This window comes from Monodelphis domestica, chromosome 3 (assembly GCF_027887165.1).
Source record: "Monodelphis domestica isolate mMonDom1 chromosome 3, mMonDom1.pri, whole genome shotgun sequence".
NCBI lineage: Eukaryota > Metazoa > Chordata > Mammalia > Didelphimorphia > Didelphidae > Monodelphis > Monodelphis domestica.
The window spans coordinates 311,505,845-311,524,946 of NC_077229.1; the positions used below are offsets into that span (position 1 = coordinate 311,505,845).

Consider the following 19,102-nt stretch of genomic DNA (forward strand, 5'->3'; position numbering starts at 1 on the left):
CAGTTCTTGTCCAGTCTTTTCCTATAACTCTTGTTTCTGTGTGTTCATGCAAGTAATCCTTTTGCCTTAGATGTTTTTTCTCCTCATCTCTGCCTATTGAAATCATCTTCCTTGATGGCCAAGCTCAAGTAGCATATTCCTTATAGTGTTTTTAATGACCTTTTGTGATAGAGACATGAAGAGAGAGAGGTTTTGCAGGACTTGTGGACCAAGATGCAGGGCTGGAGATCTAGCTCTAGATGTCTGTCAAGAGAAGATTCCAATGGAATGTCCCTAGGAGGGGCAGTTGGGGAGCTTTTGCTGGCCACACTGAGAAGAGAAACTTGGCTTTTGAACTTTGTCTCTGACTGGGAGATATACTCTCTCTCCCGGAGGTTTGAAACTGGCTGAAAGACTTTTGTGAGGCTGATTTGGTTTTTGGGAGACGAGCCAGACTGAATTTGTGAAGAAGAAGAAAGCAGATTTTGAAAGGGCTGCTGTCCTCCATCTTTCTAACTGTCTAAGAGTGACACTTGTGTCTCCCCAAACTCTCAATTTTATCTCATTTAGATTAGGGAAATTCCTCATCCCTCTTACCTCAGTTTCCCATTCTGTTATCCCAATAAACCCCTTGACTGAGAAGCAACTAGAGTATCTTTATAGTTCACTCAGGAGGGAGGGAAGGAGCCAAAGGCTTCAAGAAGAACTGAGTGAAAAATGTTGGCTAAGGGAGGGAGTGAGGGAGGAAGGAAGTTAGGACATAGATTGATCCATCAGCAATCAGTAGGGATCAATAGGCAGATCCCAGGATAAACCCCAGGGCATTCTTTTATAAGTAGTTCCTCTGTGTACCAGCATCTCTGTGTGTGTGGCATCCCTCCATTAACAATAAGCAGCCTCAGGTTCCTATAGGCAGCCCTCTCTAGTCACAGCCAGCCAGAGAACAACAGTCATTGCCAAAGAAACAGGTTGCCCTCAGTTTACCTTTCTCTATCTCAGTAAGAAATACTTTCTCTCAAGTCAAAGTCAGTTTACCTCTTTATTTCAAACAAGTAGTAGTTTCATTCAGTTTACTCTTTTATTTCACTTTCCAGCTGAAATCATCTTTCTCCTCAAATTTTCCTATGACACCTTGGTTTGGTCTTTCTCCCAGCCCATGGTGCCTTGCATTGCACTTATTTATGGACTGTCATTTGCCCCATTAGAGAATCTGTTTGAAGGCAGGAACTATGCTGTATCCATCTTATTCTCATTGCTTGGCATAATATCTTGCATGTAGTCCTAAAGAAATATTTTTTGAATTGAAAATTGCCAGAAGTGATTTGTAAAATGTAAATTACTATGTGACTCTAAGGTACTAGAATAATAGTGTTTGAATCCAGAAGTGCCCTATCTTACCTCATCCCTTGATTTCATGGGTGAAGAAGATAATGCATAGAGGAAGCAATTTGATGAAGTTGATACAGCTATAAGGAGCAGAGGTAGGGTTTGGACTTATGTGTTCAGACTCCAAACTCATTGTTCTTCTTACTTTACCTTTTTCTTACTGTATTTGTTACTTAAAGGCAGTGTGGTATACTGCAACAGAAAAGGCATTGGAGTATATTGGGTTCACCTCACTAAGCTTCTATTTTCTCATCTACAAAGTCAGGGGGACTTATTTTGATATGTTGTTTTTAAAATATGGTCCAGTGAACCTTACAGATTCCGAAGGCCCTTTAAGGGAGCCTCGAAAGTTAAAGATATTTTCATAATATGACGAAAATGTGTTTATTTCCATAAAGATGATGCAATTTTTACAAAACAAACATTGTTGTTTGTTTTGAGGGGTACATAATAATTTAAAGTGAGACCAAAAATTTGAGAACTACTGATTTGTGGAACACAAATTTTATTAAATTTATGTTATTTAGTGAAATAAATCAGTTGACAACTTATTCAGATAAAGTTATCAATATTATAATAGAACTCCATTACAAGAGTAGAATGATGGCTACTTATAATGAGGGGTTTTAATTTGATTTTTTTAATTTAATTGATGAATGGAAATGAATTGTTGGCAAATGAAAAATATCTGGGAAATTTTGATACTCATAATGTTCAGGCAGCCAAGTGGTTTGCTGGATAGAATGTTGAATTTGGACTTGGGAAGACTTAATATGTAACAAATCATCTAGCACTTGCTAATTGTATGGCCCTACGCAAGTTACTTAACCTCGGTTTCAGTTTCCTCTTTTGTAAAATGGGGATAATATTAGCAAATACCTAAAAGGTTATTGTGGGGATTAAATGCAATAATATTTGATGAGATGACTTTTATAAAGAGGTTTGCAAATATTCACAATCTATATAAATTTTAGCTTTTATTTTAACTTGTGAAAAGGAAAGGGATGTATTATGGAATTGAGTTAAAACTACATGAAGTATTTACTATGTGTAAAGTGCTTTGTGGAGAACTGGGGAAATTAACCTCTTTTATAATTGAGGAAAAACATGACCTACAAATGAAACTTTGTCAAAATAGTATAAATATTTGCCCCTCTTTTATTTTAGTTTAGGATGTATCATTAGATGGGTGGGCAGAGAGGACTTCTTATAACTTGATATTCAAACATATTAAGTTGACTCTCTTTGTCTCTAGACAGTGTATAAACAATCAACAAATTACTATATCTAGCCCTGATTTGCCAAATTCTGTAATATAAAAATTAGGACCTTAATTCTTTAACATCTGGCTCTCACAAACTGGTATGAGCCAAAATCAACCCACCACTGAATCTTGCCCATATTGCATTGATAGAAGATGCCACAAGACCATTAAAAAAGAAACCCACACAAAGAGATGCAACTAGCAGAGTCTGACTCAAGACATTAACCAAAAAGGAGTCAGAGCAAGCCTAAGGTGCTTCTGAAGGATCAGAATAAAGTGATTTTCAGTAATTGAGTGGAACGTACTAAGTTCTAAAACCTAAGAAAAGAGTTCTTCATTGGAAATCAAGGGATGAAGTGAAGAGTTAGGTTTTCTGAGCCCTTAGATTATCAGTTTAGGATATGGCACCATCAAGAAAGCCAGAGTCATGGGGCTTAGGAAGAAGACATCTGTTTAGCTTGAGACAATATTGAGAATTAAAGAAGTTCTGGATATTGAATTCTGGCTGCCATATTTAATGACACTGATAAACTGGAGAGTGCCAAGAAAAAGACAGCCAGCGTGATGAGGAAAGTTTCAATTGTCTTGTAACCAACTATGGAATGGGGACAGGTATGGATATGAGAGGTACTGGGTTCAAATGTGACAATTCAGACAATTCCTAGCTGTGTGACCCTGGGTAAGTCATTTAACCCCAATTATCTAGCTCTTACCACTCTTCTTCTTTGGTACTGAAAGCTAGTGTTGATTCAAAGACATAAGGAAAGTATTTTTGTAAAAAAAAGACTAAAATCTTTAGCTTAGATAAGATTTAAATATATATGCTACTTGTGGTTAATACATTTAAAGGGCTTTTATTTGGAAGGGGGATTAGATATCTTGATCCCAGAGGCAGAACAATGTGTAATAGCTATAAATTGTAGAGGCAGTATTTGGCTTACTCAAAGGAAACATTTCCAAATGATTAAAGCTATCCATTCAAAAGTGGAATCACTTACATTAACAAGTAGCATATTGTTCATCACTGAAGATCAACTAAAAAGAAAATTGGTAGTTTGTCAGTTGCAAAAATGCAGAGGATATTATTATTCAGGCTTGGCACAGGATTTGGGACATAGCAAGGATTTAATCAATGTTTTTGCCTACCTGTCTGTCATTGAAAATTGCATAAAATTTCAAACTTTTTAATGTGTTAATTTTACTTTTAAATCATTCTGTATTTACTTGTTTATAAACTCAGGATCATAGGATTTATCATGTTTAATTCTCTATTGTGTCTGTATAGGCATCATTTCCTTTTATTAGATTATAAATTCAATGAAAATAGAGACTTTATTATTTAGTTTTATATTTTTTCAGCACAGGATTCTAAACATAGTAAGAACATAAATAAATATTTAGTTATTGGAATTACTAAATTAGGGAAAATTCAATACCAAATCCTGTAATTTTAAATGTCAACTTTTCATCCACAATGACCACTTCTTTAAAAAATGGTCAACCTATAGAGATATGTAGCATTTATAAGGTTAAGTAAATCCTAAGATAATAATGATGATATAAATTAGTCTTTGTTTTTTAACAAAACAAAATGTATTGAATCTTCACAAATTGTTCCTAATTTAGTAAGTGTAGAAGCAACAATTCTTTAGTTATGGAATATTTTAAAAGAAATGAATCTGTAAAAATACCAACCACATAGAAGAATAGAAGGAGATACTAGGTACTATATCTTAGAGAATTTTCTAAATGCTTTAATAAAGCAATAGAAATTATTTGTTCCTGTTCATTGCCCATTTTATGTAAGTTTATTGCCTTTCCCCCTTAAGTAGGTTATAATGCTATTTTATGATCCTTTTGTACATGAAAGCACACATGTACATAGTGCAAATGTTAACATTAACTCAACCTGTTAAAATTATCTCATTTTAAATAACTGAAATCCAAAGTAATTGTTTTATTGTATTGAACTTGGAAAGGGAGAGCAAAATTGCTGCTCTTTTCTTTTCTCTTCTAAATGCCAATTACATTTTTTGAGCAAAATAAAGTCAGTTGGATAATTTATTTTTTCTCCTTAGAATATGAAAGCAGCATTATGTCCATTTCTAAATGTGTAGTATTATTTTCAAGTTCTATAACTCAGTCATCTGTTAAGTAAAAACAGATAAGCATCTTTCCACAGAAATGGAGGAATAATTGTAGTTCTTGAAATCAACCATTTTGAAGGTAAAAATAAAAAATAACTTTCAAGATAAGATAATTTTCAAGAAAAAATAATTTTCATGATTTGTATATACAAAGTACTCATATATACAAATGAGAACATGTGGAGTATTCCAAAGCTTTACTGTTACACAAACACGCAGATCAAAGTTCTTTCTTTCCATTTTTGTTGATGTATTATGTTTTTCTATTGAATTCTCTTCTATGTTTATCTCTTATTGTCCCTGTTACATAATGAGGTGAACCCCTTCCCTTTAAACAAAGATTAAAATCAGTAAAGCCAACTAACTGTATCTGATATTTAATGAAGTAGTCCTCTCTTGTAGTTCTCTTCTTCTGCTAAGAAGGGATGGAGATTATATTTTGTGAGCATCTCTCTAATTTATACAAGTTGAGAATTGTAAAAACAATTAAAGTCTGACTAAACCTAAAAACCTTGTTTTTCCAAGTATTAAAAAACTATCACTTAAAAATAAAACCATCTTAACCTTACCTTCATATGAAAAAGATGGTAAGTCACAAAATCCCTGTGAACTGCATTATAAAAACATCTAGTAGTTCCAACCTTCTTGGAGCAGTATTGAAGCATTCCATAGTTTTCACTTAGAGACTGTAGAATCTAAAACCTGTTGAGAAAAATTATTCCATAGTATTTTAATATCATCATGAAGTGTAGTCAAACTTTTTTCAGCATCACGTTCTTTTCAGTTTTAACCAATTTCAACCAGCCTCTTAGGTTCCATCTGGAAGGCCAAAGTCATTAGGTCATAACTAACCTTCCAGCACCATCACCATGTGGTGATCACAGATGGGCATCATTTAATGGAAGGTATACAGGAACCCTGAAAATAAAAATAGAGCTAGAATCAGCTGAAAAATTGATACTTAGAAATCTGATGTAATATAAATTCTTCATTGAAAAGAGGGTGTCCTCTTTGGAAACAAACAATCATCACTGAAATTCAGCCTCCTATCCATTATTTGTGGTTTTAGATGATAGGGAATTCAAAGAATAATTTAAATCTACATATGGTCCCCAAGTCCATTTTAGCCATCTCTTATTCAACTTCTTTCCCTCCCAAATCTTTTAGGAAAGATGGCAAAAAGAAATAAAATAAAATAATTTAAATGTACTTTCCCTGTGTCCTCTCTATAGGAGGTATAAAGATGAGTAGCAAAAATGAGGGGAAAAAGGCAAACAGGAGTATAATCTACAAATAATTTTCAACTAAATATCTTGGTTGATTTATATTCATGCAACCCTTATATAGGATTGTTTGGATCCTAGTTGACAGAATTTCCTCTTTAAGGACAGTAGTAGGCAAAGAAGTGTTATCTCAATAGGGAAGCTGAGCAAAAATTTTCAGTTAGTAAAAGATTTTGGTCTGGATTGTTTCCTATTACTGTTATCCTGATTCCTCATTGGAAATTCTTCTAGCATCTATTTCCCTTCTCTTCTTTCCAACATTTCTCCTACCCTAGTTCATAGATTTACAGGGAGTGTTGAGACCCTTAACAACTCTCTTTGCCTTTATTCTCTCTCATTTCTACTTAATCTTTCAAAATGTTACTAAAACAATTTCTTTGTGTATTGATCTCATCATGTAGAAGAAGAGGAGGTAGTACTTCCAAGAATGGAAGTGTTGCTGTTCAGTTGTTTCTGATTCTTTGTGACCTCATTTGGACTTTCTTGGCCAAATATTGGAAAGGCTTGCCATTTCTTCTCCAGCTTATTTTACAGATGATGCTTAGTGATTTGTCCAGGACTGAACAACTTGCAAGTATTTGAAGTCCAATTTGGACTCGGGAAGATGAGTCTTCCTGACTTCAGGCTCAGCCCTGTACCCTTCTCCAACTAGCTGCCCATAAAAATAGGAGTAGTGTTATTCAAATCCAGAGAAGCAGCACAAGGCAATATGATAGCAGAATAACATCCAGCAGCCTAGTTTGATCTAAAACAAAAAACCTTATTCTCAAAGATTTGATAGCTGATTCTGAAGAGTTTTAAAGGAAATCTTATATCTAGATGAACCTAAAATTCCTTTGATAAAAACAAAGGAAAGAATAATAAGATTGACATTTTCTTTCATTTTCTTGCTAGGTTTAAAGTTGTTGCTTTCGGGTATTTAGCATTTCCGTCAACTATAAACCCATACTTTAAGAGAAAATGGGACCTTGTTTATTGGTTTCAGGGTAAATAACTGTTTCCTAGGGACAAGGTTTGAGCCAGTAATTGTGCTGGTTTGACACTGTCATTTTTAGATGCTTTTATTCTTCTTGCTTAGCTCTCCCTAGAAGCTCAAACTCTGTTTATAATAGAATTCTGTCCAGATCTATTTAGGTTATTTTTGCTTTTGGTTCACGTGATATACTTCTGCCCTCCAACTTTTAGTCTGTCCACCAGCCAAGATGAAACATATGTGTATAAATATTATGAAAATATTCCGTTTTTAATGTTTGAGCAAGACATCAAATTCTTAGTATGGCAAGAATGTCACATTATATGTAATTTTTAGTGTCAGTTGCTTTTATGTTGATGAAAAACCAAGGTGTTATTTGCAAAAGTTATGTGATTTACTGCTCTAGATGCATTGCCTTCGATTATACATTTGTTGTGTTTTCTAATACTTCTTAAGAATCTGGCTGAATGAAAGCAAGCATAAGCTTAGAAACTAAACTTTCTTCATCTGTTAAAGATATGTCAGATTTCATGAACCGCATTCCAGCTCACTATATTCCAATTTCTATCAGTGTTTGACTGGAAGCATTATCAAATGGTAAGAGTATAAAATATTTAAAGCCTACGAAACACTAAAGACTGTCAAAATGATCTATTTCACACATATGGCACTCTGCTATGGCTTTCAGGGCAGGTTTTGCAGTTTTACACTCAGTATAGCTAGAATTGCTGCTTTCTTATATTTTATTGAATTCTATCATAAAAATAACAGTAAACTTCTGACTATAGTATAATGTTCCAGATTTCTTACTCTCTAGCCTTTGGGTAGTACATATCTGATTTAGAGAAGCAAAATATTTTCTCTTAATTAGCCATTTTAAAGTATTGGAGAAAAAACTAGAAAAATAAATTTATTGTTTAGAGAAGAAAAACAAAATCTGTCCCATTTATGCCTGACTACTTTTGTATCTTACTGGGCTGTCAAAAAGAACTCTAGCCCTGCTTATTCAAATTCTAACAAGCCATATTATGGTTTCTAAACTCTTCTTTTGGCCTGAAGGAAATCCAGTACTGCCTGCCACATGTGTTCTTTTCATGCTGGGATTGCTACTTATCATTAACAGATTCTAACGGCTTTGAGAGACAACTAATGTGATTTGCTGAACGATAGTAAGTCTATTTTCCAGATCTTCTTAGGGCAAAACAAAAGTAATTAATTAAAAGAAGACACCCAAAATAAATGAGCAATAAAACCCCAACTAAATACAACTTCATAACCACTGAAGTTAAAATTGCATTACTTGGCAGTTAGGGACAATGGTGTTTATTTAAATTTTTGGTCATTATTTGGTTTTGATGTATACATTTTCCTATTTTTATTTACCTCTGAATTCTCATTCCCACAATAAACATAATACTCTAATTCCCACCCACCCAAGTTTCTGGCTCCTTGGCCTAGTTCCAAGAGTGCCATTCTGTAAGTTTTAAAAAATGAGGTTCTAAGTTTTTCTGTATCATCTTATTTGGGCCAGTCACTGGGTTTCATTTTATGACAAAGAAGTCATGACCCAGCCCATTAAAAAAACAGATGAAGTAAATAAAATCTTAAAAAAAATGAATTTCAATGACCTTCCCCCCCAAATTCGAAAATTCCTACCTTAACAAAGCAGAAGTATTTGAGAAAGTTTAGGTGTAAATCAGCCTACCACTGCAGTGTTTAAGTAGAAGCAAGTTATTTCTGTTTCTACTCTGATTAATTGACTAATACTGACAGTTTTAATCAGTCACTTAGCAAGTATTTATTAAATGATTACTATGGATGAGGCTTATTATCTGCATTTATTAAACTCCAAAGATCTGGGAAGAAAAGCACAAAATTTTAAGCCACAAACTCAATAAGCTGAAGTGGGGAAAATGTGAATAATAAAGGCTTTTTTTCTTCATCACCAGTTGCTTTGAGGTTTTGCCTCTTTTTGACCTCTGGTTCAGCTCTAGTCATTTTGACCCCTGAGGATGTACTGCCACCCACTGGTCCTTGTCATCAGCTCTCATTCTAGTTGACTTGACATGTTTTGACTTATCATCACCATATAGTCCCAATCCTTAACTTTAGCCTCTAATAGTTCTCTCCCATCACAGTTAGAAAAACAATTTCTTTGGTACTTGGATGGGAATTTTGGTTTGGGGTCAGGTCATGAATTTGATAAGGCAGAAAATTAGGAAGTGGAAATGGTTGAGAAAAATACTTCCAAGGCAATTTATCCACTTGGAAGATCCAAAATAAAATAAAAATGATGACACAGACAGACAGACAGACAGACACACACACACACACACACACACACACACACACACACACACACACACACACACAGAGGCTTCTTCTTGGACTTTTCTTGTGTTGGCTGTGCATTCAGTTGAAATCCTGAATTCCAAATTCCTGCTGAAGACACCTTGACCCAAATTGTGAGGGCTTAACTGTCTTTTAAAACTTGGGTATATTAGTTTACACATTAAAAATACTTTCATGTTTATTTGAAATATCAGAATAATAGCCCAGTGAAGTGGGTAGATCAGGAATTTTTATCTGTTTTACACATGAGGGAACTGACACAAATAGTTTTTGCTATAGTTATGGTTTTTAGAGATAGAACCAAGACCAGGACCCAGACCTTTTGACCTCTATTAGTGTTCTTTCCAGTTCAAAAGATATAACATGAAGGATTCACAATACATTGTAACCCAATTTTTTAAACATCAAAAACATTTGTCTTTTATAAATCTAATGATGAATTTCTAGCTTGTGTTTATTTTATTTTACCTTAAGAGAAATATTACTGACATGTTTACAAGTTGTGATCATTTAAAAATATATAACCCATACATATCACCTTATACAAACTGAAAACAAAAAATGCCAACTAACGTATCAACTTCATTTTCCCCTTCTCTATCTTCTTTTGGCCCTTCTCAGGTGTTTCACAGTCTGGCTGTGTACATGTACCTGACTTGGGAAAATGATGATGAACCCCATTTATGGTGGAAATGATAGGGAAAAGCATGAGAATGACTCTCAAAGGACACAGGAATTTTCAGTTTCTAAAGATTTAAATGCTTATCCAAAGCTTATATATACACACATACATATATTCACATAAACATACATTATGTAGACATTGGACTGGAAATTTTAGCAACACATGTTTTCCTTTTAGATTCTGAGCACAGGTAGACAAACAAAATACTCTAATATATTTCCAGAACAGCATAAGTATTCTTACTAGCAAAAAGAAACAAATATTTCTAAATAGCATTTGAAAAACTTATGATTCTGGAAATTGCCCTAACTAGTCCTATTTTTGCCATTAACTCCTTTCCAGACAGAATGAAAATCTTCTTTCCAAGATTACCAATGATATAATTAGCTCTTCCTTTCATTCCTTGAGTTACTGAACAATGAAGAACAGTGACATCATTGTGCGCTGCTCATTTTTAACTGGTGATAGAGAGAAGTGACAATTGAGAGGTAGAACAGATCTTATTCCTTCTCAACTCTTCTGTCAACTTTACTCTGAAAATGTTGCTTGTTCTCAATTTTCATGATCCATCTACTAGTTTCTTCCCCATTGCCTCCAAATATGAGGAGATCACTCTACCTTTAAAAACATCTTTACTGGCCTCAACTATTCCTTCTAGCCATTAATCAACAAAATTCCTCCTTCCTTTTATAGCCAAACTTCTAATGAAACTACTCATGAGCATTTCATCCACTCCCTCTCTTCCTACTTGCTTCTCATCCTTTTGCGGTCTGATTTCTGACCTTACCACTCAACTAAATTACTTTTCTCAAGAGTATCAGCAATATCTTAATTTCCAAATCTAAAGGTATTTTCTCTCAATTATCATTATTCTTGACCTACCTACAACATTTGACTCTGCTGATTCCCCTTTGTGACTTTCCTGTGTTCACTTAAGCATATCTCATCAATTATTTTGAGTCCTTTTTGTTGAATTTTATTGATTGGATATATCATTTTATCTATTCATGCCTATAAATAGGTAATAGATATAGATAGATATAGACAGACAGGTAGATAGATAGTAGATAGAAGGATGGATGTATAGACAGATAAGTAATAGACAGAGAAAGATATAGACATTGATGATAGAGACAGAGCTAGAGATAGCTAGAGCTAGAGATAGATAGATAGATAGATAGATCCAATTTAAACTATTTATTTCAAATATATCTTTCAAGTCAACATGTCCAAAACAGAACTCATCTCTCTCTACTAAACCATTTCTCCTTCTTGGCTTCTGTGTTTCTGTTCAGATCATGACAGTGCTTCCAGGCACCCAGGAGCCATCTTTCCTTTTCCTCTTTCTTACCTCTCATTTCTAATAAATTGTCGCATCTTGTTATTTCTCCATCCATGATATTTTTCGTATTGGCCTCCTCTCCAGTAGATCACCCCCTGAGTTCAGGCCCAAATACTCTATTTTTACTATTATAGTAATCTCTAAATTTGTCTCCTTTCCTTCATTCTCTCCTTTCTCCAATAAATCCTCTACATAACTATCAGATTGGTGTGGATAATGGACAAGTATGACCATGTCATTTCCTTGTTCAGGAATTTACTGTGACTCCCTCTTTCCTTTAATATAAAACATAATAAGGCTCCCTAAGTAGTAGTACCGGTGAGCATTTACATTTTGATTCCAGCTGAGCTTTTCAGGCTTGTTGCGTATTATTCTCTTTCATGTATCTTGTATTCTATTCAAACTGACTATTTTCTTTTACAACACATTCCAGTCCCTTCTCTGTATCTTCAGATAGGCTGTACCTCGTCCCTGGAATGTGTACCCTCTTCACTTCCACTTGGTAGAATGCTTAGCTTCCTTTAAAGCTTAACTTGGGTCCAAAATCCTGCACAAAGTTAATGCTGACTTCTTCAGTTGGTAGGGCTCAACCCCTGCCCTCTCCCCATAGAAATCAGCTTATATTCATTTAGTATATATTTTTTATTCATTGCGTATGTTATATGTTGTTTCTCAACAGGAGAATTCCTTATGGCTAGAGACTTTCATCCCCCCCCCCCCCGTCTTTTCTAACAAATTGCTTGTCACATGTAGACATTTATTAAGTGTCCAGTGAATATCTAATGCTATTTTGGCATTGTGAAGGAATGAGAACACTGGAGATATATGCCTGCTGATTCAAAAAGAAACCACACTAATATTAATCTAGAATACCTGGGAAATCATCTTTACTTTGAAGAGACTAGGTGGCAAAGGGGATTTTGATCACTAAATTTGGAATCAGGAAGGCACAAAATCAGATCCTGCCTCAAATATCCTGGTTAAGTCATTGAACCTCTCAATATCAGTTTCCTCATCTTTAAAATGAGGCAGTTGGACTCAATGGCTTCTAATTTCCCTTCTGACTCTAAATCTACATTCCTAAGACCCTGTGACTGATAGAGTTTGATGTTGGGTGACAAGCTCTCATCATAATGGATTGTGGGCAGCAGAAGCTGTTTGAGAGAATGAATGACCCAGTGCCAGAGGAGAACAGAAGCAAAAGTGAGATGGCAGGCTCCATAACATTTAGCGGCACTGGACATGATGGGGCATAGGGAGGGCACAGAAAGGTAGTCCAGGCCATGAGATCCTAAGTGCCAGTCTCTAAAAGTGGAGTTTTGGGGGTTGTCTTTTTACAAGGAGTGTCAGGATGCTTGCTAAGTTGCTGAAACCCAACTGAATGGCACTCTATGATATGATTTCTCCATTTTCTGTTCTTTCCTCTGTTTTTCTTTCTCACAAGAAGGAAGGTGCTTGTTTCCTGAAACTTATCTCTATTTCTTAAAAGTCCCTTTACTGTTCTATTTATTTTATCCTTTAAGTCAATTATCTTGATAAATGTGGTTAACATTGCTAATCTCTGTGGGGGGAAGGGAGGAAAGGATAGAGGGAGGGAGAGAGAGAGAGAGAGAGAGAGAGACAGAGAGAGACAGAGAGAGACAGAGAGAGACAGAGAGAGACAGAGAGAGACAGAGAGAGACAGAGAGAGGGAGAGACAGAAAGAGACAGAGAGAGAGAGACAGAGAGAGAGAGAGAGAGAGAGACAGAGAGAGACAGAGAGAGACAGAGAGAGAGAGAGAGAGAGAGAGAGAGAGAGAGAGAGAGAAGAGAAGAGAAAGACAGAGAAACAGAGAGATTTGTAAACTTTTGTTTTGCCAGAATGCTTCTCTAGCTGAGGACTTAAAGCCAAAAATGGGGGAGAACTGTTGAATTAATTTATTCAGCATACCAGTTGCAAAAATGCATACCTTATGTTTGTCTCCTTAGAGACAACGAGTCAACAGTCAGGCTGGTCCGTTTTCGTTTGTTTGGCCATACATGTATATATGTGGGTGGGATTGTGACTACTTAGGGTGGTCTTGGAAGGGTGCCATCTTCCCTATCTCTTTCCACAAGTCCTTGGTGTGAAAGGAAATCTTTCTTAGAATTGCATAGGATAAGGCCAAACATAACTGAACAACTTATATAACATATCACCAACACTTAGAAATGAAGGCATCATTATGCATAAGTACCTTCCAAATCAAGTTGAACTTTTAATGGCTCCCCATTATCTAAGAGATAAAATAGAAATTCCTTGGTTTGACATTCAAAGCCTGCCATCATTTCACTCCAATCTGCCTTTGGGGCTTTACACACACACACACACACACACACACACACACACACACACACACACACACACACACACACACAGCCCTAATGAAATGTAGACCCAGAGATTTTAAATATTCATCCAGCTTTTCCTAGTGCTTAAGAAATACCTTGAAGATCTGAATTCAAAGCACTTGATTTTTTTTCCTTTTCATATTTCTTCTAGCACAATTTCTGGACCTCTTTTTTTATTTATCATGTCCTCATATCTGTCATCATGATTGGTGTCATATCTTTGTTACTAGATTAGAAATTCCTTGAAAGCCGTAATCTTGTGGTTTTACATTTATGTATTACAAATATCTAGGACAGGGCCTTTGACAAAATGGGAATTCCATAAATATAAATTAAATAGAATGAAATGACCTCTATGCCCATCTGTATTGCTTTTCATTGTTTAGTCTCCTCAGAATGCCTCAGATGAGAAGCAGTTAGGTAGCTCTGTGAATTGAGGGCCAGATCTAGGGATGGGAGGTCCTGGGTTCAAATATGGCCTCAGGTACTTCCTAAGGGTATGATTCTAGGCAAGACACTTAAGCCCCATTGCCTAGCCATGACCAATCTTCTTCCTTGGGATCAATACAGAGTACTGACTCTAAGACAGAAGGTAAGGGTTTTTAAAGAAAATAAGAATAAAAAAGAATGTCTCATATATAGTAGCTCTCAGAAAGGAGCACATGGGCCTCAACCAAATGAAGATGGAATTAAGTCAAAAGCACATTGAGAACAAGTTTATCCTAAGCTAGTTATTCTTGAGGGGCCTTTTGTTTGAAAGATTTTGTGAAACCTGTCACAAGAATATTCAGAGGCCTCAAATACCCGAATGTATCAAGAAGTGGATGTAGACCTTTCCATGGCTTTCATAAGAATAAAGTCTTCTTATGAGCTAGTGTTTCAGTAAACTAACTTTCTTAATTGTGAAAGATTTTCTTTGTAATACCAATCACACAATAAAGAAAGAAGAATTCAAGCTTATTTATAGTACAGTTTGTTTGCCTGTTGTTTTGATTTCAAGTGATGATCTGTTGATCAATGTGTGCTGGTTATTTAGGTGGAAATAAAAAAGAATGGAACATTCTTTAGATCAATAACAACCTTTCTAAAAATGAAAATTCTTACACTTATAGAAGGATTGGCTAATCCAGGATTAGTCACTACATTTTCCCCTGGCAACAAAGTAATTATGAAGAAGAGTTCTGAAAGTGAAATAGGAAAGAGTTCTTCCAAGTAAAAAGAAAATAGTAATCATAGTTCTGCAATAATTTTTGAAGTGTAAGGTCTTTGGTGATACAGGACATATAAAGTGATGAAGTTAAAATTTATAATTTATCATGTTATATGCCAATGAATCTATGGGGTTTTTTTGGTTCTGATATTTTGAGCATCTGTAAATTTCATTTAGACAGTCAATATATAATTAACTCCAGTTTGTAGAGAAGTTATTTACTCACATTGTTCTTTTACATTCACAATACCCTCTATTCCTGCCTAAAATGATGTATGACATGTATTTTAAAAAACACATTAAAGTAAATTAAAATTAAATTTGTTTCACAATTATTTGATAGCTTGGGGAAACCCCATGAAATAATTGGAGATCCCCTGGTGTGTTACAAAATCAGAAAGGAACATTACTGTACTAAAGGTAGTAGATTTTTAGACTATCAAATTAAAATTGCTTTAATTGAATGCAGTATAAGAATTTTCTTGCATTAGTATAGTAGCATTTTGCATTATGTAATAGATAAATTCTTAAAAATTGAAAGTAAAAACAAATATGTATAAATCTTATTGGTAGATAATATTTTAAATTTACTCGATTCATTGTTTAAAAGAAACCAGTCATAAATTCTCTTGTAATGAATCCTTTTGTAAACCAAATAATCATTCTTTCCTTTTGTTTATTTGTAGTTTGAATTTTTGAACAGATTTGATTTTCTTCAAGTAAATCTCACATGGATTACAGAATAATGTTATGTAAGAATCCTCTGTTTTTCATTATAACTAAGAAACAGAGATTAATTTAATTAATTTGTTATTCTTTCTGTCATCACTCAGCCATTCAGTTATGTCTGATTCTTTGTGATTATGTAGAGCATAACTTGGCAATACTTTTGCCACTTCCTTCCCCAGTGTATTTAGGCAAAAAATGATTCACACAGCTAGCTTCTGAGGTTATATTTGAACTCAGGGCTTCCTGACTTCAACTGCAAGTTTCTATCCAATGAGCCACCTACCTGCCTCTGTTCCATCTAGCTACTGTTTTTATTTAGCACCTTATAAAATCCAAGAAGAATACTACAATTATCAAAAGAAAAAAAATGGACTATCTCTCTCCTGGAGACTGATGCTGATATTGAGAAGTCTCCAGGTACAATGGAATGAGAATTATCATCATACGACCTGGGTAAAAAAGCCCACATCTACTAGTAGGTTGGCAGTGCAATGTTACCTCTCTGGATTTTAGCTTTCTCAACTCCATTAAATGCTTAACTAAAGACCTGTAGCAACATCCAACTTCTAGTTTGTGAGCCTATAATTATTCTACTTTAAATTTTAGAAAATTGCTCCTTGTTGTCTGTTCCTTTTAATTGCCAATTATCTAGAACAATTTCACTTTTATTTCTTCATGAAACTTAATCATCAATATTTGAATTATGCAATAACAATAATATTCTCTCTTAATTATCCTTTTCTTGGTATTTTTTTATATTTCTGCAAAAAATATAAGAGGAAATTTGGGTACTCAAACTAAAATCTAGAGGACCTATGCTGGAATACTCAGCTTTATCTTAGATACTTACTACATGTTTCACCTGAGCAAGTAACAACTTCTAAGTGCCTCAGTTTCCTCATATGCAAAATAGAAGATGGACCTATCTTTAAGATCTCTTCCTATTTATGGAAAACCAGCATCTCTTAACTTACAGATTATGGAGGAAATGAAAGTAACCACAGTTATAAGGTTTTTTAAAAAAATGTTACAGGTGTGGGATATGGTCTCTTCTTTTGATGCTTGTGTCTTAAGAGAGACACCTGTCAAACATCAACTAAGCAAACTGGACCACAAAAAGGAGTAACTTCCAAGATGAAAAATGGAATCAAAATATTGAGTGATAGAAAGACATATGTCAGAGTATATGATATATATGTTGGAAAGATTTTAGAACAGGTAGATTTTTCAATATTGAGTCTGTTATGGATGAAAGACCTTGAAAAGTGACAGTATTTTCACATATAATGTGAAATTCTTCCCTTGTCTCAGCCTCTGAAGAATTCTCTTATTATATAATTACATCTGTTCATTGTCTAGCCCTTTGAGGAAATCTTACATACATTCCCAAAATGGTATTTGTGATCTCAGATACCTTTCAAAGTGAAATAATTTCCCCACACTTTATAGAGTGAGATACTCAATGGGTACTTGATCAGTATTGAATGAATTGAAAATAAGTGTTTTGAAGAAGTTTTGTTTCAATTCACTTTGGATTTAGCCTGGTTCAGATCTGGAACACATTCTGGTGTTTATTGGGATACTATTTCATCCTTTAGTAGAAGATACAGTGATTTCCAGTTGTGATATGCAACCTTTGTTGCATTTACCAGGAGACAGGAACTTTCTAATTTGGTTTGAAAGTATTTTTTCAGGTTTCTAGCTATGTGCTTTGTGCCTTCTTCCTATCCCCAAAACTTCTGCCTGTGTATTATAATTGATTTTAAAAAATTGAATAAAGAATAATTTAAATATAATTTACTATTGATTAAAAATTACATGAAGGCTTCCGATATATTAAATTAGGTAGGTACAATCAGAAACAATATTGAGCTACCATATATTGTAAATTGCTTTTTCCTTACTATAATCATTAGTAGTTATCCCTTGCTCAATTAATTCCCTTTTAGGTAGAATTTACTGGTCTGTTTCATGCTGATAAAACAGGCATATGGCCAAAAATACATAAACCAATGCACTGTAACAGTTTCACTATTGATTACCTACAGATTTTCTGTCTCTTGTTTGGGCTATATCCATAAGTAGATCCCAGAGGTACGAAATGAGGGTATTAATCCCCTTCTAGTTGGTCTTTGAGTTCTCTAATTTTAGATGAAAAACAAACAAACAAACAAAACAAAACTGAGCAACACAAAAAGTCATGTGATCATCTGCCTGAGTATCTCCATGGCTGCCTTTGTGATGAATCCTTCTGTGTTTCTCTCCCTGCCTATATCCTTTTGCTGTGAAAGCATATTCTTTAATCTTAGCCCTTTTACTTGAAGCCAAACTTGCAGTGTAGTCCAGTCCCAAGTTAAAAAAAATATATAATTTGAATGGGTACCAAAAATACTTACGAGTGCAGCTGAGAGAATGCTTTGGTATACCCTACATGTGTATTTGTGACTCTCTACCAAAGACTTTTAGTCACCACTGTAAATCCTGGTACTAAACATCATAAGATAAATATTTCTAGGCAATGAGAAATGCATTTTTTGGCACTAACCATATGTTCATTTACAAAATCGGAGAGGATGCAGGATGATAGAGTGCATAGAGTTAGCCTTAGTTACAGGAAGATCTAGTTTCAAGTTTCACCTCTAACACATAGTAGATTTGTGACCAGAGTAAATCCTTTGATCCTTCAGTGACCCAGACAACTCTTAGTTAAAAATAAGTTATTGATCTGGACTGATGGAGGTTTTCTACCAAGGGTTCCATAAATGAATGAAATTACATGTCAACCCCACCCCCCAAAAAAGAAAGGATTAAAAAAAATAATGGCATCTCTCCTTGAATCCTATTGAAACGGCTTTCTAGGTTATGATATATCTTACCTCATCAGAATTCCACTTTTGGTAAGCGAATAGATAAGAACATAGGCAATTACTGGTACAGGAAAGGGAGAACAAATATCTAATTGGACACTAGATGGGTCAAATTATCTAAATATTGAGTCTGACTTTGGTCCCAACTCCTCCCCAAAGCTAAGGATTTAGGGGTATATAGGATAGGGGAGAGGTTGAATATGTGGAAAAGTACTTCAAGAAGGTTAACATTCATGGGAATTAAAAAGAAAAATGAGATATTTTAGGGTCTCAGCATTTTGATCAATATTTATAAAACACAGTTGTTGGCAGTAGCCCATGAGTGATATAGATGCTTAGAGTTATATTTATTCAATCTAAGCTGGGGATAGTGTGATAGCTGTAAGTAATTCAGCACTGGATTGGCATGAACCATTGCTGTAAAAGGCTAGAGGAAAGAATGCCCCACCAGTTATCTTGGTTTGGGAAAACAGCTGATGCAGACAGTCGCCAGTTACCTTTGGGAAACAAAGCTC

The 19,102-nt window shown here is 34.7% G+C and overlaps 1 protein-coding gene and 1 long non-coding RNA gene across 2 annotated transcripts in view; one reads left to right on the forward strand and one right to left on the reverse strand.

Annotated features, from left to right (window-relative positions):
- NKAIN3 (sodium/potassium transporting ATPase interacting 3) overlaps positions 1-19,102 on the forward strand; it is an 868,360-nt gene that overhangs the window by 279,219 nt on the left and 570,039 nt on the right. The gene's annotated exons all lie outside the window — the stretch shown is intronic.
- LOC103100751 (uncharacterized) lies at positions 569-17,931 on the reverse strand. The gene is made up of 4 exons (XR_464382.3): positions 17,767-17,931; positions 5,629-5,694; positions 5,346-5,478; positions 569-1,260 (listed from the first exon to the last, which is right to left on the reverse strand). It is a non-coding gene; the product is annotated as an uncharacterized LOC103100751 (long non-coding RNA).